The sequence below is a fragment of the Panicum hallii genome, chromosome 5 (genome assembly GCF_002211085.1).
Source record: "Panicum hallii strain FIL2 chromosome 5, PHallii_v3.1, whole genome shotgun sequence".
Taxonomy (NCBI): Eukaryota; Viridiplantae; Streptophyta; class Magnoliopsida; order Poales; family Poaceae; genus Panicum; species Panicum hallii.
Window position 1 is genome coordinate 21,590,186 of NC_038046.1, and position 23,031 is coordinate 21,613,216.

The window sequence follows — 23,031 nt, forward strand, 5'->3', positions numbered from 1 at the left end:
GGGGCATTTAGGAAGACTGATTACCCTACTGTTTAAGTAATATTTTCTTAATATATGAGTTCAATTATGAATAATTCATAATTAACCTTGTATAATTAATATCTGTGGATTTTAATACTCAAAAATCATGAAAATATTCTAGGGTACTGTTCTTAAATAGTATAACCTGTCATTAAATTCCCAACCTAGGGTTAGGTGTCAGACAACTAAAACAAATTGGACATGCTATAATAAGTCCATAATTTAATAGTAACCTAAGGTTCATATAAATAATTAGTATAGCAAATAAATAAAGCTACTTAATATGGTTATTTTAATTTTTGAAACCCGCTCAACCTGTTACCTTATGTCACTAGTTAGATACTTAGGGTAATCAACCCTGCTGCTTAATGTGTCTATATAAAATAATTAATACCCGATAAATGACTGCCCAGTAGAGAAATAAAGGATATGTGTAAGAAGTGATTTATACTTTCTTTGGATTGCAACTTTTTCGTGAAACCAAAATAAAATAATATGCATCCCTTAACTTATAACTTTGCATATCATGTAGACTCGACTACTCTCGCAGACGGTGACTACGAGCTGATCCCGAATCAAGCCGTAGAAGTTTCTGAAGATCTAACTTTAACCCTATTGCCCCCAACCCTACGCAAGAAGGCAAGCCTCGGACATAACCCACTACTTTATTTACACTGCAATCTATGTCTATTTATCTATACTTATGCATTATGTCTAGAAGTTCAAATGGAACCCTAGATGCATGAATCCTAGGAACCCATGTATTGTGCCTGATGCTCTGCTAATAGGACCGGTAGAAGTCGGGTGATTTCCGGTCACTCGCGCGATATAGGAGTTGTAATGTTTACATTCCAGTAATCACTATAAGGATGACGGACGGGAGTTTTGTGAGGTATCATGGTTGAGATGATACCCCGTCTGTGTTGACAGATTGGTTAAGGTCGCGGTGTGTGCCGATCGGGGTTAAGCATTTGAAAGTACTAGCCACATGCCACGAAATATGGTAAGCGGTATGCCTAGTAACCAATCGACCCGAGGAGTGGACATACCTCCCACAACTCGTATTTGGTTTTTCCGGTTACTCAATTCGACGTGTAGGAATACGTGTTGCAGGGCAGCCAGGAGTATGGTCATGTAGTCGCGCTACAGGCATACGTCCTGCACATTGGATGTGCGTATGGTCCTGCAGTCGCTTGTGGTGGACCTGTCCACGAGTCGGAATGAAAGGCAAACGGTTGCTTCGGAATGATCTCTGGATGTTCCAAGCGTGTGAGTTAGGTTTACCCTTGCAAGGTTGGAAATTCGATTCAGAATCGTCCGTTTCTCGCGGAGATTGAGACTGCTTGATCCTTTTATCACACAGAGTAAGAAGAGCAACTATATGATGAGTAATGCTAATGTTTGTTATAATAAATTCTGCCATGCTTGAATAGCTATAGTTGCTTACCTAGAATGGATAATCAACTAGAACCTAAAAGCTAAAAGTTGAAATTAAGGAGCTACTCTTTGTTGCTTTTCAGCTAAAACTAAACCCAGAACCATCATAAGCCTTCATAAGTCTAGTTACATGGCTAAGTATACCATGAACGGGTAAGGCTTGCTGACTATTAGTATACTCAGCTTTGCTAGTTATATGTTTTTCAGGTAACGCCTTTGAAGACCCTACTCTTCCCCTGTCTTGGACCTGTGCTCTTCCAGATGGTTGGTTCGTGGAATGGGATCCATCCCCGGCCAACACTGATGATACCGAGTGATGTCGTGCTCGGGCTTAGCATGACATCCGTCTTGACGACGTGTTGTAAATCATCGCGTATGTTTTGCGCTACCAAAAACCATAACTTTAACAGTTTGTAATAATTTTTCTAAATTTGGAACTTCGTACTACATTTGGAAACTCTTGTAATGTAATTCCCTGTGATGTAAAATTTGATGGTGACTATATCTCTGGACTCACCTTCATGTGAGGTAACCTTATTCGATCCCGGAAATAGGTGGTTTCATCGGGACTCTACCCGACAGGCCAAGGGGTTACACCGTTTGAAGTACGTTGGAGCCCTTGAGAGAGGACTTGCGTATTTGAGCCGGTGTAATTCAGGTTGGTTCTGCCACAGGTAGAACTTTTTAAACAAACATCATCTTTGATCATCATAAGGTTACTCTTATTACTCTATGTGGCAAAGGGATCAAGCAGTCTCAATCTCTGCGAGAAACGGACGATTCTGAATCGAATTTTAAACCTTGCAAGGGTAAACCTAACTCACACGCTTGGAACATCCAATGATTGTTCCGAAGCAACCGTTTGCCTTTCATTCCGACTCGTGGATCAGTGCCACCACAAGCGACTATAGGACCATACGTACATCCAATGTGCAGGATGTACGTCTGTAGCGCGACTACATGACCGTACGCCTGTCCGCTGTGCGGAACGTATTCCCGCACGTTGGTGCATGTACGAAAATCCAAATTACGAGTGGTGGGGGGTATGTCCACTCCTCGGGCCGATCGGTTACTAGGCTTACCGCTTACCATATTTCGTGGCATGTGGCTAGTACTTTCAAACGCTTAACCACCGCTACCACACACTGTGACCTTATCAAATTTTTATCAACACAGACGGGGTTTTAGCCAAAGTTATGAATCATACTCACAACCCCGTCCATCATCCTTATAGTGGTTGTAGGAAAGTAAACATTGCAACTCCTATAAAGCTCGCGAGTGATAGGGAATCACTCGACTTGTACCGGTCCTATTAGCTTAGCAGCTAGTCAGACTCAGATTCTAGTGTTCAATACATAGGTTCCTAGGAATTTGCAACTAGGGTTTCAATACAATTCCTGGGAACTTAAATGCACAAGTAGATATATATGAATATATAAGTTGCAGTGTAGTAAAATAGCGGTTTATGTCGGGGCTTGCCTTTGCTGGTGGGGCTGGGGTCAGAGATATTAATAAAATCCTCCAAATTAGGGTTCGGGGCTTCAGTTAAATCTCCGATGACGTTTCCGAGGTCTTCAGAAATATCCCCTTCTGGTTCCGGAATCAGCTGGTAATCTCCGTCAGCGAGAGTCATCGAGTCTATATGATATGTAACATCACAGTTGAGGAAACTACATACACTTCCATTTCACTTCACGATAAAGTGGCAATCCAACAAGTTAATTAAACTTCTTCTATGGGTAGTCGTTTATCGAGTATTAAATTACATTACCTAAGTTCATTAGATAACCTACTTAGTTATTCTAAACAATCAAACTAATGACATTAAACATATGGAAAAGACTCTATTCTATTCATTAAACATCATTAGTTGATTTAATTAACTAATTTATTCATTCAATAAGAGTTGGGGTTATTATTTTAATTCTTGGTCAAATAATAAGACCCTAAGTTAGGAGTGATTATTAGTGTTATAAAAATTAGTATAAATAGGTCTAATTGAAATAAGCTTGTTATAAAATTTTTAGAACATTTCATGCAGTATAACAATCAGAATAATTAATTCAATCAAACAATATTTAGATCATAAGCTATTTTTCTAGTTTGATCTACTGCAAACCTAAGGATAGAAATTTTACTGGAAAAAAGGCTGATCTGAACCTAAGCTACTGTGATTTTATCAAGATTTTTATCCTTATAGCAATTATGCTATAAAATAAACAAAAATAGCATTGTGATATTAAGATCTATTTATATCAGAAGTTCTACACTAGATCTTGTGCTGCAATTTTGTGATCATATTGCACTATTCAAAAGTAACACTCTAATTTAATTTCATAAATTTTCATAAACGAGAACTATTATTCATGAATTATCTTTGAATCTAAGCCTAAATTCATAACTCAAGTTACTCTATGCTACTGATATTTAAAATTTTATCATGGATTACAAACGCTTCAAGAAAGTAAGAGTAAATTTTTGAGCTACAAACACTAACAAATTCACCCTGGAATAAATCCTAAAGCTTGCATTAATATAAAACAAAGACACTTGAACATCATAGTTAGGGAACAGTTCTGAGTCTACAAATTTTACATAAAGCTATACATGAGATACACATTGTATGTTTCAAATTTCAACAACAGCATAGCTATGGATCAAGAGATCTAATTAGCACACCAATTTCCTAGTATTTATTCTAGTTCAAAATATTCACTTATTTAGCAGTTATAACACAAAAGTTGTAGTGTTTACTTCAAGGATTCAAACAAAACTGGTTTGACATTTTTTTGAATTTCCTACAAATTCTTACAAATTTCTAAATATCACTAATTTTAAATTGAAGGGAGGGACTGGAATCGTGCAGCCAGGCCCTCGGGAAGATTTAAATCAATGCAATCAAGCCCTTGGCTCATCGGGGAAGAGAGCTGGGATTCGCCGGCCAAATACCAGCGACGGTGCTCACCGGCGGCGAGGTGGAACCGGCCAGAAAGGACCAGGGGCTAGGGGAAACCTTGCTGGGGGTGCTGTGAAGGTCGGGGTCGACCGGAGGGGGTGGAACAGCGACGATCCGAGGCGGCGGCTGTAACATTCCATGTTTGAATTTATAGGAATTGTTTAACAAAAATTGTGGATTTCAAAAATTTTTGTGACTAGGCTTGGTTTGAATGGTTATTGCATCTTATTTGCTTTGGATTTCGAATTTGTTGGATTTAACTGTGTGAGATTTGAATTTGAAAAGGGCACTCAAATTCAAATCTAAAAGCTAAACCCTAACACCCCTAATGGGCCACAAGCCCACCAGCCAAACAACCCCGAGCCCAGCTACCCTTCTTTCCTCTTCCCCTTCCCCCCCCCCCCCCCGCGCGTGAACCGGCCCAATGCCTGGCCCAGCCCACCGACGCAAACCTTCCCGACGCCACGTCTTCCTCCGCTCGGGGCAGCTGACGGGCGGGTCCCGCCTGTCAGCTTTCCCCTTCCTCGCCTCCGCCGCGACCCCGGTCTCCTCCCGCTCGCTCGCCTCCGCCGCGACGCCGCTCCGCGACAGGAGCTCCTAACCGCTCATCGCCCTTTTTTCTTTTTCTCCCCCGGCCGCGGCCCCGCTCCTTGCGTCACCTGCCATGCGCGCGCCCCTGTCCCCGCTCCGCGACAGCCGCCGCAACCGCCCGCGCGCGCTCCCCTTTTCCCCCGCGCCTCGGCCGCCCGCGCAGCCGAGCCCTAACCCTAGCCGTGTCGCGGTGCCGCCACGCATCCCAGCGTGGACGCCCAAAAGCCCCAGCCACCGCCGGTCCCGAGCCCTAGGGCCGCCCCATAAAAGCCCCACGGCCGCCGCGGGAACCCTAGCCACCCGTGCCTCTACGCCTTCCCACCGCCGCCGCACGAGGAGAAGTGAGAGGAGAGGAGGAGAAGGAGGGGGAGAGCCCGAGGACGAGGACGACGACATCGCCCGGAGCCGCGCGAGGAGGAGGACGACGCCGCGCCGTAGCTCCACCAGGCCGGCGACCCGTACGACGACATCGAAGCCGCAGCCCTTCCTGCACGGCATCGAGCCACCAGCCTCACCTCTCCGCAGCCCCAAGCCCTCTCTTCTCCAGCCCGCCGGTGAGCTGCTGCCGCCGCCTCTCTCCTTCCCCTGTGCTGCCGGCGAGAGCCTTGGGGCCGCCGATGAACTCTCAGTAGTAAACCGTAGGATTTCCCTTCCCTCCGGCCGCCGTGCCGTCTGTTTTTGCAGGAGCCCGACGCGCCACTTCGCACCCCGCAACCGCCGTCGCCCTACCGCCGCCGCCGTCGTGCCGCAGGCCCGGAATGCCGGTGCCCCGCGCACGGCACGGCCACGCCGCGACCCTGGGCAGCCAGGCTCCGCGCGCGTGCGTGCGCACCCACACCGCAAGGCCAAGCCGCGTCCACCCACGCCACGCCCAGCCTCGCCACGGCCTCGCCGTGCGCAGTCACTCCCGCGACGCGGCCGCGACGTCGCGTTCGCGTCACGGCCATGTCGTTGGGGCCTTTTTCCGAGCACCGTTCGGGCGCTCTCACCCGCGCACACACGCACACTCTTCCACCGCACCGGATCTGAGCCGCAATGCACTAGATCCCGCGGAGGCCGACAGGTGGGATCGTCCTGTCAGCGAGGGTGGAGGCCAGAAGCCGCCGGGCCGTGAAGGGGAGAAGGCGAAGAGTCAGCCCAGCCAGAGGAGAAGAGGAAGGAGAAGGCCGTCAGCCCACGGAGGAAAGCAAGCCGGCCCGCGGAAGGATCAAGCCGAGCCGTTTTTCACGCGTAGCTAGCCCGCTGCCCGAGCCGGCCTGCTGAGCCGCAGGCCGAGCTGAATCCCGAGCTGCACCACGAGCCTAGCCGAGCTTAGCTGGGCCTCAAGCCGGCCCAACCTCCTTTGAGCCCAATAGAACACCGAGCCTTTTTCTTTTTCCTTTATCCTTTCCCAGACCTGACCTGAGGGGCCCACCTGTCAGCCTCGTGCCGAGGCTGACCAGTGGGGCCCGACGATCGTTGACCGACCCTTGACCGTTGACCGGTCAACGTTGACCGGTCAACGCTGACGTCAGCAGGGCCCACTGCTGACGTCATCATCCAGGACCCCCCTGATGACGTCATGCTGACGTCATGCTGACGTCAGCATGCCACGTGTCCCTGTTTTCAGGCCTGTTTTTCTGAAACTCTTTTATTAAATTCAGAAATAGGTTTTTCCTTAGAAAATTCATAATAAATTATCCGGACCTCCGAAAATTATGAAACCAGTTTCATAATTCTTCTAAAATCATGAACCACCTGTTAGAATAGGTATTGTGGTGATTTGGATCTTATTTGCAACCTTTTGTGCACTTTTGCACTTTGGTCCCTACTCTTACTCGTATTTACGAATAGGACCCGTCCCCGAGGAGCTGACCGACGACCAGGACTACCCGGAGGCTCAGGAGGACTTCGAGGAGACGCCAGGTTCACGCCCATCTACGATTTGAATCCCTATTAGGCATTTGCTTGTAGATATGCTATTGCTGTATGTGTGTATATGTATATCGAGATAAACCTGCATGGCCTCTTTACGAACCCTACTCCTTGTCAACCTATCTTATTCGTTCATTATATGAAATGCCTTGTAAACCCTTGAATGTGTTTGTGCGGGATATGGATGGATAGTCTTGGCGTGTGTGAAGTGGTTCTCTTCAGGAGTTGGTGATTAGGGCTTAGCCGGGAGTGGGCGACCTAACTCGATCGTGGATCGAGGGCTTGGGGTGTGTATCTTGGCGCACCCTATGGAGTACCTGTGGCGGGTACAGTTTTGGTTGTGTGTTGAGGTGTTTGGGGCACCCGTTAAGGGTGCAGTTGCGGACCACCGTGGTGGATACGCATGAGACGAAGATGCCCGCTCCGGCAGATAAGGACCGGGTGAGAGTAACCATGACTTGTGGGACTTTGTAAGCGTGCACACCACTTACCCATTATGAGGGTGGGCCCGGTCCGGGATTAGCAAGCGCGGTACCAAGCCGGTAGGAGGATCGAGTATCGGTGCAGGGGAAGGGGTGCTGACCTCACGTTCCCCGAGACGCATGGGAGGCTTCACAGTCCCGGGGCGACTTCTCGCGGGAGGATGCGCCCAAGACCCGGGAAAGCCGGATGGTGCCGTGGCTCCTATTTTCCGTTTCGTAGACCGGTGTTTCGTATACTAGTTGGCTGATCTCCGACTAGTGTCGATTCGAGTGGGTCCAGGTGTACAACCCCTGCAGGGTGAAAACTATACGTATAGCCGCGTCCTCGGTTATGGACATCCCTACTCCTCTGTTGCTCTTATTAGTTAGTGTTACTCATGATTTCTACCTCCCTCTAGAATATTGTCCTGCCAGGTGAGATGCGAGGAGAGGGAGTCCTCACATCGACTTGGTGGCTTTGGAAGGTGTGTGTGACCGGGAGTCCGGGATGCCGGAAGGGCCCGAGTCGGAAAGGAAAGGAGATGTGTATTCTTATATATATATATTGCATGCATAGGGAAACCCCAGCTTTACTCCTTGAACTCTTGTATATCCGTAGAGTAGACCACAATAAAGCTTGCATACAGATGGTGACGTGAACCTATCCCATTCCTTGGGGATAGCCTGGTACGATGCAGGATCCGACCCGGAATTCGACCCCAACGATGACGGATGGTACGACTGAGGCCCGAGCTACGCTCAAGTCGCCTGTGGAGGTGGATCCCGAAGATGGAGGACGCCCGAAGACCTAGCTACCGCTATGCGCCTTCTGCTTGTTCGATTTAGCCGAAAGGCTTGTAATAAATTCCGTACTACAGATCCTCTGGATTTATGTAATAATTAAACCCGTGGTTGACCTCTTAATGAGTATGACTATGATATTATGCTTGAAATGAGTTCTGTATGTGATAGCGCTTGATCCAGGGACTATCACGACGATACAGAGAGTCGGATTCCTCGATTCGGGAGTCCGGTTCATTTCAGTTGGTATCCGAGCCATGCTTGACCGTAGCACGAGCCTTAGACATGGTCGGTAGACCTAGGGAAATCTATACGATTCTATCCACTTATTATAATACCTTGGACTATTTTCGTCGACCCCTTGACTCAGTTTACCTCCACTCTTGAGTTACTCTCTTACCTACGCTGACTCAATTCTCACGTTCCTACGCAGGGTAGCTACCGCGATGGCAACTACAATGGAGAGCGTGACCCACGACCTTGAGCTGTACGAGGAGTACCACCAGAGAGGCGTCTTCAGGTGGTTCGAGCGCGTGGTGGAGCACATCGGCATCGATCTGGCCTACATCAAGCTCGCCCTGAAGTCGACCACTGCTCCCCCATACTACTCCAAGATGGCCACGCTCGTCGTCTTGCCTGACCCTGCAGTGCCCGCCTTCGAGGGCAAGATGGTCCACAGCTTCGGCGTACTCACCGAGACCGCTGTCCAGTCAGCCGCTCGGAAGATGACGATGGAGCTGCTTGCCCAGTTCTGGCAGACCAGGTTCGCAGACTCCTCTTTCCGCCTGCTACCTCGGGCCGTCCTGCCCAATGAGGACCCCGAGGCCGTCTACCTGGAGATGTACTCTGCCCCGGTTCAGGAGACCGGAGGGGACCAGCCCATGATCCACACCACCGGCTCTTACCTCTACGACCTGGACCACCTAGCTGTGAACCTCTCTTCGGAGAGCGACCAGCTACACCTGGGCTTCTACGACAGTGTGAGGCACATCCACGTCCTGCAGCACGAGATTCAGGGGTGGAACCGTTGAAGTCCCGAGATGTACCTCAGGTGTACAATTTGAACAGCTTGGAGAAGAAGACACTCAATGAAGTACCAGTGATCTGCGAGTATCCTGACGTATTTCCCGAGGAGCTGCCAGGTCTACCACCGGACAGGGATGTCGAGTTCGTGATTGACCTTGTGCCAGGAACGGCACCGATCGCGAAGCGACCCTACCGCATGTCCGCGGAAGAACTCACCGAGCTGAAGAATCAGTTGAAGGACCTGCTGGATAAACAGTACATCAGGCCTAGTGCATCGCCATGGGGATCACCTGTGTTGTTCGTGAGGAAGAAGGACGGAACCATGAGACTATGCATCGACTACCGATCGCTGAACGCCGTGACCATCAAGAACAAGTACCTGTTGCCCAGAATCGATGATCTGCTTGACCAGTTGCGGAAGGCCAAATTCTTCAGCAAGATCGATCTGAGATCCGGATACCATCAGATGAAGATCCGGGAAAGCGATATCCCGAAGACAGCGTTCGTGACCAGATATGGCCAGTACGAGTTCACCGTAGTATCTTTCGGACTGACCAATGCACCCGCTTACTTCATGAACATGATGAACAAGGTGTTCATGGAAGAACTAGACAAGTTCGTCGTAGTCTTCATCGACGACATCTTGATCTACTCCGAGACAGCCGAAGAACACGCTGAGCATCTGAGGATTGTACTCGAGAGGTTGAGACAGAACCAGCTGTATGCCAAGTTCAGTAAATGCGAGTTTTGGCTAGAGAAGGTTGCTTTCCTAGGCCACGTGTTGACTGCAGAAGGGGTAGCTGTAGATCCCGAGAAGATCGAAGCAGTGTCCGAATGGCAGCAGCCGAAGAGCGTTACCGATATTCGAAGCTTTCTGGGTTTGGCGGGCTACTACCGGCGATTTATTGAGAACTTTTCCAAAATCGCCAAACCTATGACCGAGCTACTCAAGAACAACGTACCATTCGTATGGTCATCCAAGTGCGAAGCCAGCTTTCAAGAGCTCAAGTCCCGACTCACAACTACTCCAGTCCTCACTCTCCCGGACATCCGGAAGGACTTCGTAGTCTATTGTGACGCTTCTCGTCAAGGCCTGGGTTGCGTGCTAATGCAAGATGGTAAAGTTGTGGCGTATGCCTCCCGACAGTTGAGAAAACACGAGGAAAACTACCCCACCCACGACCTTGAACTCGCAGCAGTAGTACACGCCTTGAAGATTTGGAGGCACTACCTTATTGGCAACAAGTGCGACATCTATACCGACCACAAGAGCCTAAAATATTTCTTCACTCAAGCAGAGCTGAATATGAGGCAGAGGAGATGGTTAGATCTGATCAAGGACTACGAACTGAATATTCAGTATCACCCCGGCAAGGCTAACGTCGTGGCAGATGCCCTGAGCAGGAAGCACTATTGTAGCAATCTGATGGTTCGTGACGAGCAGCCTACACTGTGCGATGAACTCGAGAGACTAAGGCTGGAAATAGTAGAGCAAGGGCACCTGAACACAATGACAGTCAAGTATGATCTGGAAGATCGAATCAGGCAAGCACAGCGACGATGCCCAGAACTTCAGAAGCTCAAGCGAGCAATGCGAGACGGAAAAGCGACCGACTGCAGGGTCGACGACCAAGGGACCATTTGGCTGAAAGATCGCATATGTGTACCCCAGGACCAAGGGATCCGTGCCGAGATTCTGGATGAAGCGCATAACTCCAAGTACACCATACACCCAGGGTGCACGAAGATGTACCAAGACCTAAGGGACCGTTTCTGGTGGAACGACATGAGAACGGACATAGCCGAGTTCGTGGCTAAGTGCGACATTTGTAGAAGGATCAAGGCAGAACACCAGCGCCCTGCCGGTCTGCTGAAACCACTTGATATTCCCGTATGGAAGTGGGACGACATCTGCATGGACTTCATAACAGGGTTACCCCGGACTCTGAAGGGCAATGACTCCATTTGGGTAATCGTTGATCGCCTAACCAAAGTGGCACATTTCATCCCGGTCAAGACCACGTACCCCGTGAGCCGACTATCCGAATTGTACATCGAGAATATTCTGAAACTTCACGGAGCACCACGAAGCATAGTATCAAATCGAGGCCCTCAGTTCACCGCAAAATTCTGGCAGAGCTTGCACAAGTCCCTAGGGACTCAGCTAGATTACAGCACCGCCTTTCACCCCCAAACCGATGGGCAGACCGAGAGAGTGAACCAGATACTCGAGGACTTGCTTAGAGCATGTGTGCTAGCCTACGGGAGTGATTGGGAGAAGAGTTTACCCTATGCCGAGTTCACGTACAACAACAGCCATCAGGCCAGTTTGCGGATGTCACCCTTCGAGGCACTTTATGGCAGAAAATGCAGAACACCGCTGATGTGGTCAGAAACCGGAGAGAGATCGTATTTTGGTCCAGATTCTATATTAGAGGCTGAGGAGAATGTCGCCAAGATCAGGGAGAATCTGAAGGTAGCGCAGAGCAGACAGAAGAGCTACGTCGACAAGAGGAGGAGAGACCTCTCGTTTGAAGTCGGAGACCACGTGTACCTGAAGGTGTCACCACTTCGAGGCACAAAGAGGTTCCATATCAACGGGAAGCTAGCTCCGAGGTTCGTTGGACCGTATCTGATCATTCAAAGGATCGGAGGGTTAGCGTACAAACTGGAGCTACCAGAAGGACTTGCTGGGGTACATCCGGTTTTCCACGTATCTCAGTTACGCAAATGCTTACGAGTACCGGATGAGACAATACCCCCAGAGGCAGTGGACTTACAAGAAACGCTCGAGTATGTAGAGTATCCCGTGGAGATTCTGGCCCGGGCAGATAAGGAGACTAGAAGGACCTCCATTCCCTATTGCAAGGTTCTTTGGAGTAATCACACTGAACGGGAAGCCACTTGGGAGAAGGAGTCCGATCTGAAGGAGAAATACCCACACCTTTTCGAGGACCAGGTAAACCTTTAATCTCGGGGACGAGATTCTTGTGAGGGGGGGAGTCTGTAACATTCCATGTTAGAATTTATAGGAATTGTTTAACAAAAATTGTGGATTTCAAAAATTTTTGTGACTAGGCTTGGTTTGAATGGTTATTGCATCTTATTTGCTTTGGATTTCGAATTTGTTGGATTTAACTGTGTGAGATTTGAATTTGAAAAGGGCACTCAAATTCAAATCTAAAAGCTAAACCCTAACACCCCTAATGGGCCACAAGCCCACCAGCCAAACAACCCCGAGCCCAGCTGCCCTTCTTTCCTCTTCCCCTTCCCCCCCCCCCCCCGCGCGTGAACCGGCCCAATGCCTGGCCCAGCCCACCGACGCGAACCTTCCCGACGCCACATCTTCCTCCGCTCGGGGCAGCTGACGGGCGGGTCCCGCCTGTCAGCTTTCCCCTTCCTCGCCTCCGCCGCGACCCCGGTCTCCTCCCGCTCGCTCGCCTCCGCCGCTGATGTCATCATCCAGGACCCCCCTGATGCCGTCATGCTGACGTCAGCATGCCACGTGGCACGCCCCTGGTGCTGCCACGTGTCCCTGTTTTCAGGCCTGTTTTTCTGAAACTCTTTTATTAAATTCAGAAATAGGTTTTTCCTTAGAAAATTCATAATAAATTATCCGGACCTCCGAAAATTATGAAACCAGTTTCATAATTCTTCTAAAATCATGAACCACCTGTTAGAATAGGTATTGTGGTGATTTGGATCTTATTTGCAACCTTTTGTGCACTTTTGCACTTTGGTCCCTACTTTTACTCGTATTTACGAATAGGACCCGTCCCCGAGGAGCTGACCGACGACCAGGACTACCCGGAGGCTCAGGAGGACTTCGAGGAGACGCCAGGTTCACGCCCATCTACGATTTGAATCCCTATTAGGCATTTGCTTGTAGATATGCTATTGCTGTATGTGTGTATATGTATATCGAGATAAACCTGCATGGCCTCTTTACGAACCCTACTCCTTGTCAACCTATCTTATTCGTTCATTATATGAAATGCCTTGTAAACCCTTGAATGTGTTTGTGCGGGATATGGATGGATAGTCTTGGCGTGTGTGAAGTGGTTCTCTTCAGGAGTTGGTGATTAGGGCTTAGCCGGGAGTGGGCGACCTAACTCGATCGTGGATCGAGGGCTTGGGGTGTGTATCTTGGCGCACCCTACGGAGTACCTGTGGCGGGTACAGTTTTGGTTATGTGTTGAGGTGTTTGGGGCACCCGTTAAGGGTGCAGTTGCGGACCACCGTGGTGGATACGCATGAGACGAAGATGCCCGCTCCGGCAGATAAGGACCGGGTGAGAGTAACCATGACTTGTGGGACTTTGTAAGCGTGCACACCACTTACCCATTATGAGGGTGGGCCCGGTCCGGGATTAGCAAGCGCGGTACCAAGCCGGTAGGAGGATCGAGTATCGGTGCAGGGGAAGGGGTGCTGACCTCACGTTCCCCGAGACGCATGGGAGGCTTCACAGTCCCGGGGCGACCTCTCGCGGGAGGATGCGCCCAAGACCCGGGAAAGCCGGATGGTGCCGTGGCTCCTATTTTCCGTTTCGTAGACCGGTGTTTCGTATACTAGTTGGCTGATCTCCGACTAGTGTCGATTCGAGTGGGTCCAGGTGTACAACCCCTGCAGGGTGAAAACTATACGTATAGCCGCGTCCTCGGTTATGGACATCCCTACTCCTCTGTTGCTCTTATTAGTTAGTGTTACTCATGATTTCTACCTCCCTCTAGAATATTGTCCTGCCAGGAGGCAGTTGAGATGCGAGGAGAGGGAGTCCTCACATCGACTTGGTGGCTTTGGAAGGTGTGTGTGACCGGGAGTCCGGGATGCCGGAAGGGCCCGAGTTGGAAAGGAAAGGAGATGTGTATTCTTATATATATATATTGCATGCATAGGGAAACCCTAGCTTTACTCCTTGAACTCTTGTATATCCGTAGAGTAGACCACAATAAAGCTTGCATACAGATGGTGACGTGAACCTATCCCATTCCTTGGGGATAGCCTGGTACGATGCAGGATCCGACCCGGAATTCGACCCCAACGACGACGGATGGTACGACTGAGGCCCGAGCTACGCTCAAGTCGCCTGTGGAGGTGGATCCCGAAGATGGAGGACGCCCGAAGACGTAGCTACCGCTATGCGCCTTCTGCTTGTTCGATTTAGCCGAAAGGCTTGTAATAAATTCCGTACTATAGATCCTCTGGATTTATGTAATAATTAAACCCGTGGTTGACCTCTTAATGAGTATGACTGTGATATTATGCTTGAAATGAGTTCTGTACGTGATAGCGCTTGATCCAGGGACTATCACGACGATACAGAGAGTCGGATTCCTCGATTCGGGAATCCGGTTCATTTCAGCGGCGATGGAGCTAGACTACGGCGGCGGTGTTCCGGCGTGCTGGAGACTGGAGAGGGGTGGGGGAGTGGTCTGTGAGCTGCGCCGGGGTGATGTGGTTCAGGTGGTATACTTGTTGAGGGCGGGGAACAACTGGAGTGGCGGATCAGCGGTGAGGCGAACGGCGGCGGAGAAGAACTTCGACGGTGAGCGTCGGTAGGGCGATCTAGTGGGGAATTGGCGTCGGGTTAGGTTCGGGAAGCATTGAAAAGCGATGAGGAAGCTTGCTCGGGGATCAATTTGAGCAGGGGCAGGCTGACGGCAGTTGCCCATGGTGAGCAGAAGCGGCGGCGGTGGAAGAGCTCACCGGCGCCGTGGTCCGGCTGCGTGGGTGCAAGGGAATGGAATTGGACCAGTCAGGAAGCTTCAGTGGGTTGCGGTGGTGCCGGTGGGGCACTGGCTTTAACGTGCGGGGCGGTGGAGGCGACTGACGACGGCAGACAAGAATGCGGAGGAGGTCCGGTGAATGTAGTCGAGTAGAGAAAAGAAGAAGGCAACAGCGGCGCGTGAGGGGTAGAAGAAGTCGAGGAGCGTCCTGAAGCGTGCTTCAAGACCAGGAGAGGGCACAGCGAGCGGTAGCAGCTGCCGGCGGTCGACGGCGTGCGTGGCGGCCGCAGGCGGTGGTCAGGCAGAGGCGGGGTGACGTGGAGCGTGCGGGAGAAGGCCAGAGGAGAAGAGCTAGGGCGGCGGCCGGCCTGGGGGCGACGCGTGGGAGCTGCCAGAGGTAGTAGGTGGTGTCAGATCTGCAGCGGTGGTGAGCGGCAGCGCTGCTGCGCGGCAGAGGTGGAGCAGAGGAAGAAGAAAGGGGGGGGGCGCTAGGGGCTGAGGTGTAAACTTCAAAAACTCCAGGGACCTTGATGTAAAATCAAATTTTCTCACTGTTCTAAAGCTCAAATGAGAAAATAGTCAAAATAAAAGTTGTAGAACTTTTCAAACCCTACAACTTTTATTTAGGGTTTAGATTCAAAAACTCAAAGAATAGAGCTGTATTTTAAAACCTTGGACTTAATTCAAACTTTTTAAAGTTTTTGTCCTTATTAGGGTAAATTTCATGTATTTTTGGACTTAATTGCAAGTTTTATGTAATGCAATGATGACTAACACTCTTACACTTTGACCCCTAGTAAAATTTAAGAATTACCTTTGTAAGTCAAATATTTTGCATAAAAGGGCTCATATTTTTGAAAAATTACATATAAGTCCTTATTTTCACACATTCACTCAATTTCACTCAATTCACTACTTACATTACACATTCTTTCCTAGTGTTTTATAATTTTGACACCTAGGGTGTCACAACTATTCGCATACGAAGTAGGACTAGTCGGTACAGAAGGAAACTATTCGAGTTGTACTCGAGTACGATTCCTTGGCTAGTATTGGACTAGGATTCATATAACCCTGTCCAACCGGATATATAAGGGCGGGCAGGGACCCCTCAAAATATAACATCAACACCCAAGGCAATACAAACCACCAAACAGGATGTAGGGTATTACGCACATCGCGGCCCGAACCTGTCTAAACTTTGAGTTGCTTGCACCTTCGAGTTCCTAATCTCGGCATCACCCTACCTAAAACTTACCACCTCGGGTATACCCCTCGGTGGGCAGGCGGTAAAACACGGACAGCTGGCGCGCCAGGTAGGGGTGCACATCGAAGATCCACCGGCGAACTCGATGGCATCGTTCAAGTTCACCTATGCTGTGCCCCCTCAGGGCACGACTTTCATTTTCGGTTCGTGGGTTTGCGTGGCAGATGGTGCGGGCAATTTTTGTCGATTCACCGTTGACATGAAGCCGAAAACTCTTGCAGCGAGTTTTCATAGCGACCTTGATGAGTTCATCGATAATCTCGACGACTTGTCAACCTATGGTTCCGCTACGAGGACCGAGGAGGTGTCTGCTCTCAGCGCGACTCCGTCCAGCGCTGCAACAACCTTGCCCGGGTTGGACTCTTTCCAATTTGAGGACTTGCGTAGCCGATCATGACTCGGTCTACGTAATTCAGCCACTAATCTCCAGGAGGCCAGCAACACCGAGTCCCTCTCCGCATTGGAGAAGGACTTGGACTCTCTACTCCGAATCGGAAAGCCCGAAGACACAGCACGTCGGGGGGCTGCGGGTTGTCTTGGTCACAACGGTCTGGTGATCACCTCCACTCCAGGGGGCCGTTTCGTGCATTGGAAGGGCATGAAACTCTCTGATCTACTCGAGGATGAAGACTGACTTGTTGCACACCTTGAGCCCTTGCCTTTTCAGGAGGGTAAGCCATTAGCCACCGTGGCAGAGGAGTTGACCGAGCTAGTCGAGGCGAGCTCTGAGGAGTTCATCTCACGCCAAGTGCTGATAGCGAAAGAAGGTGAGGATGAGGGTGACTTGCCCATCGTCGAATTTGATGCGATATCTGAAGATGAGGCCACAGCCAACGCTGGCGATCAAAACGACGCCGATCATGAGGCACGGAGGGAACAGGAACAGAGCTCGTGCAGTCCGGTGAAGGAGGCTCAACGAGTGCATGCGATCTATGTGTCATGAGCTAGACGCCGAATTTGCTGCTGTAAGCGAGCGGGGTTCAGGACTTCGGTGGCCAACATCGCCAAGGTAACTGCTATACTCGAGTGCAGTAACGATCCAAACCTGCGTCAAGCACTTCGCTCCACGCAGAGGGCTTGGATTCAGCTCGATCAACAAAACCCGGCTTCCACCATCATGGAAGAGCGCGTGGGCGAAAGTAGCAGCCAGGCTCACAGTCGAACGGCAGGCGGCCTTCCTCGACCTCAGCGCAGCAACAACAACGACAACGCTCGCGGGAGTGAGGCCACCGGCGGGAGGCAGCAGCCACCTCCAGGAGGCAACCCGCGGCAGGCCAATCATCGTAATCCTCCAGAAGACTTGCGCTAGCGAATTAACAAAGGACGTGATGTGCGGTCCATAATTGATTCTAGGCGCAGCGAGCGTGAAGTAGCCGAGACAGAGGGTACTGACTGCAACGATCGTTTTCCAGCGTTCTCCGCACGGTTCAGCAGTTACAAGTACCCTAAGGGCTTCAAGCCGATTGATGGCAAGCAAGCTCCTCAGTAATGATGGCAAGCAAGCTCCTCAGCAATGGCTACGTTGCTACTCCACCGCCATTGAAGTCGCAGGAGGCTCCAACATCACCAAGGTCGTCTACTTCCCGATGGCTTTAGACCCTGCGTTGCTCACGTGGTTGGAGAGCCTCAGCAACAACTCGATCGACTCCTGGGAGCGGCTCAAGAAGGTCTTCATCGACAGCTTCCAGGGGGCGATCACCCATGTAGGTACTCGTCACGATCTTGCTCAATGTAAACAGGAACGTAACGAGCTCCTACGGTCCTATACACGACGTTTCTTTGATGTGCGCACCACCATTGTGAATATCTCGGAGGAAGACATCATCAACTGCTTCTACAACGGCATCACCGACCCAGGCATCTACAGAGACTTTGGTGGAACAGACCGAAAACCGTTGCAGGGCTTCGTGACATGATGCACGACTGGTCCGAGCAGGAGGAAAAGATGTGGGAGCAGTTCCCGAGGCACAGTGACAGCAACCTGAGGCTCACAAACAACAATCGTACCAACAAGAGCCAGCGGGACTACTCAGGTTCATCCCGAAAGTGCAAGCCAGACGACCTCGTCATGGCTGTGGACCGCCCTTCGCGAGGCAAGAAGACTACGACGTAGGAGGAGTTCAAAAAGCTCCTGCAGAAGAAATGCCCAAAGCATTCAGGTGCCAATCATGCGGCAATTTATTGCTACCACCTTCGGAGGACATTTAGCAAACCCGGTGGCGGCAAGAAGAACAAGCCAGCTAACAAAGAACCCGAAGAGGATGACTAAGGGGACAAATCACACAGTGAGAGGTTCCAAGATGCATCGAAAACCATCAATGTCATCTTCGGGGGTGATGCAGACTTTGGTTCCAGGCGGGAACAGAAAATGCTCCTTCGAGAAATCATGTCTGTCGAGCCGGTGGTACCATGACCACTTCGTTGGTCGGAGGTCCCCATCTTGTTCTCACGCGACGATCAATGGACAAGCTTCTCGGAGCCCGCCAAGTTCCCCTTGGTCCTGGATCCGGTGGTGGCAGAAGTCAGGCTCACCAAAGTACTCATCGATGGCGGAAGTGGTCTAAACCTCATCTTCGCCAACACTTTAAGAAAGATGGGCCTGGACTTAACGGACATACTTGTCCCAAGCAAGTCTCCTTTCTACGGCATTGTCCCAGGTAATGCGGGGCATTCACTTGGCACGGTGGTTCTTCAGTCACCTTCGGCACAAGGGAGAAGTACCGCACCGAGTTCATCAAATTCGAAGTTGCCAACTTCGAATCTTCTTACCATGCCATACTGGGCAGACCGGCACTGGCAAAATTCATGGCAGTTCCGTATTATATTTAATTGCTTCTCAAGATGCCAGGACGAAGTGGAGTACTCACTCTCCGAGGTGACTTGAAGAAGTCATATGACTGCAACCAGGAAGCGATCCAGTATGCTTCGACCGCGTGTGTGCCAGATGCTTCAGGAGAAGTACTCGCGACCGCGCAACAGCTCTCCTAGGCTGGGCTAGAAATCCCTACGAGAAAGGCCAGCAAGTTGAGCATCCAGTCGACCAGCGACGTGGCCCTCAAGACGATCCAGCTCCAGGAGGGTGACTTGTCCAAGACCGCCGTTATCGGCGCAGGCTTGGATGAGAAATAGGAATTCGCGCTCGTCAGTTTCCTTCGGGTTAACCGAGACATATTCGCGTGGAAACCAGCGGATATGCCAGGGGTGCCCATGGAACTGATCGAGCATAGTCTGAATGTACACCCACAGGCTGTGCCCAAAAAGCAATGCCTTCGAAGGTTTGCTCACGACAAGCGTGAGGCAATTAATCGGGAAATAGCTAAACTCCTTGCGGCTGGCTTCATTAAAGAAGTAATCCATCCAGAGTGGGTAGCTAACCCCATCCTTGTAAGGAAAAAGAATAATGAATGCAGAGTGTGCGTTGACTACACCGATCTCAACAAGCATTGCCCAAAGGATCACTTCGGGCTACCGCGCATTGATCAAGTTGTTGACTCGATGGCGGGTTGTGTACTCCTCTACTTCCTTGATTGCTATTTGGGGTACCACCAGATTGCGCTCAAGGAGGAAGACCAAATAAAAACCGTGTTCATCACCCCGTTCGGAACATACACCTACAAAACTATATCTTTCGGGTTGAAAAACGCGGGAGCAACCTATCAACGCGCGATTCAGATGTGTTTTGCTGATCAGCTGCATCGGAATGTTGAGGCCTACGTGGATGATATGGTTATCAAGACTAGAAATCTCGATGACCTGATTGCAGACTTGGAAGAGACGTTCAGCAGCTTACGCAGCTTACGTGCCACAATATTCAGAATGTAAATTTTATGTTAAATACAGAGGCTACGGCCATGTTCATGTTTTATATGAATCAGCTTCTAGCCATGAGCTTTGACGGTCGTTAAATACGGAGGCTACATCCACATTCATGTTTTATATGAATCGACTTCTTGCCATGAGCTTTGCTGGTCGTCGCGATGACGATCGCATTTTTTCGTTACAGGTTAGGTCCGTTCGATCGGATTATATCTAACTTGTTGGATGGGCTCACATGAGGAGCTATTTCGACTATGCCCAGAGTCGTTGCACTCGGGGTAGTTTTGACTTTTTGCCATAGGCATGGCAGTCATGCGATGATGCTCGCGTTCTTCCTAACTGGTTAGATCCGCTCGATCGGGTTACATCTAACTTTGTTAGGCGGGTTCTTATGCGGAGCTACTTTGACTACTTCTGGGGTTGTTGTACCCGGGGTAGTGTCTACTACTTAGCCTATGAACATGGATGTTGATCCAGGAGCCACAAGGCAAATATAAGTGGAGACATCAATGACAGATACATACAAGGAGAAGAGTACTTGTTTTTACAATATCTCAATCCTGTATTACACTTTCTACTATTTTTTCAGCTACAGGTCGGGCTTCTAGGAGGTACTCGCTAAATTGCTCTTCAGAGCAGTCTGCAGCCACACCCTGCACGAGTACTTCTAGTCGAGCCTGTGACCAAAAGGACTTTACAAAACTTAGCGCGTGGCTGACACATGTGATGGGGGCTTTGGTGATGAAGTTGAGGACTTTTTTGCGGAGCTTCGGGGCTATGTACATCAGGGAGTTCGCATTGGGCTAGGGGATAGGATGTGTCCTGTCCCTTATTTATGTTGTATTCTACCAGCATGCGGAGTAGAACTAGTCGATACAGAAGGAAGCTACTCGAGTTGTGCTTGAGTACGATTCCTGAGCTAGTATCAGGCTAGGATTCATGTAACCCTGTCCCCCCGGATATATAAGGGCGGGCAAGGACCCCCCTCAAAACCAAGATCACCAGATCAACATCAAGGCAATACAAACCATCATACAGGACGTAGGGCATTACGCATATTGCGGCCTGAACCTGTCTAAATCTTGTGTTGTCGGCACCTTCGAGTTCCTAATCTCGGCGCATCCTAACCCAAAACCTACCACCTTGGGTATACCCCTCGGTGGGCAGCCGGATAAAACCCGACAGCTGGCGCGCCAGGTAGGGGGGCGCATCAGAGATCCGCTGGAGAACTCGATGGCAATTTTCAAGTTCCCCAGTCCCGTGCTCCCTGAGGGCACAACCTTTGTTTTTGGCTCGTGGGTCTGCGTTGCTAACGGCGCAGGAGGTTTCCGTTGGCACATCGTCGACGACACCATCAAGCTAAAAACACTTGCCTCCAGGCTCGATGACTTCGTCGATAGTCTCGACGAGTTGCCGTTTTTTGATTCTGCCAGGGAAACTGAGGCAGAGTCTGTCACTACCGTTCCTTTTTCCGAGTTGGACTTGGACTCTTTGCTCCAAGCTGGAGGCTCCGAGGCCACCGCATGTCGGGAGGCTGAGGATCACCTGGCCACTTGTGGGCTGATGATCACCACCACCTCCGAAGGATGAATTGTTCATTGGAGGGGGATGAATCTGTCCGATCTACTCGGACACGAAGACCGCTTGGTAGCCCACCTTGAGCCTTTGCCTTTCCAGGAGGGCAGGGCGTTGGCTACCACAACCGAGGGCTCGACTGAACTAGTCGAGGCCCCCTCTGAAGAACTCGCAAGTCGCCAAGTTCTGATGGCGGAAGAGGGGGACGATGATGCTCTCATCCCCATCGGCGCACTTGACGGGATATCAGAAGATGAAGACACCGCTGAAGCTGTGGGCGAAGACGGTGCCGAGCGTGATGCGTGACGTGCAAGGAACAGAGCTCGTGCGGTTCGTAGAAGGCGGGCCAACGAACATATACGTTCTGCCCAGCGCGAACTCGACGCTGAATTCGCCGCAGCAGATGAACGAGGCTTCAGGACTCCTGTGGCCAACATTGCTCGGGTAACAGCACTACTCGAGCGAAGCAACAACCCTAACGTTCGACAAGCGCTCCTCTACGCCCAACGGGCATGGGTCCAGCTGGACCAGCAGGCTCCGGCATCACTCATCAGGGATGAACACGTCGGAGACAGCCGAAGCCAGGCCCCACGTCGAACAACAGGTAACCGCTCGCGACCCCAACGCAGCAATAACAATGATGGTGTAGGTGGAAGCCAGTTCACCGGTGGGAGGCAGCGGCCACCTCCGGCAAACAACCCGAGGCAGCCCAACCCCCCACATCAACAACCAGACCTTCGCCAGAAGATCAATGAGGGACGCGATGCCCGGTCAGTCCTCGACTTGAGGCGACGGGAATGCGAGGTAGCCGAGCGCGATGATGCTGACTGCAGCGATCGTTTTCCTGCGTTCACTGCGAGATTCAACAACTATAAGTACCCGGAGGGTTTTAAGCCAATCGGTATTTCCAAGTATGACGGTAAGCAGGCCCCCCAACAATGGCTCTGCTGTTACTCCACTGCCATTGAGGTGGCTGGCGGCTCCAACACTACCAAAGTCGTCTACTTTCCGATGGCTTTGGAGCCTGCACCGTTGACTTGGCTGGAAAGCCTCCCCAACGACTCTATCGACTCCTGGAACGGCCTCAAGAAGGTCTTCATCGACAACTTCCAGGGGGCGATATCCCGAGCAGGAACCCGGCACGACCTCACCCAGTGCAAGCAAGAGCGCAATGAACTCCTCCGATCCTACACCCACCGTTTCTTCGATGTGCGGGCCACCATCGCCAACATCTCAGAGGAGGACATTATCGACTGCTTCTACAACGGCCTCACGGACCCAGGTATATATCGTGATTTTGGGCGGAACAGGCCAAAGACGGTTGCAGGACTACGCGACATGATGCACGACTGGTCTGAACAAGAAGAAAAGATGCGCGAGAGGTTTCCAAGATGCACCAACCTCAACCAGAAGCGCAACAACGACAACCGGGCTGACAAA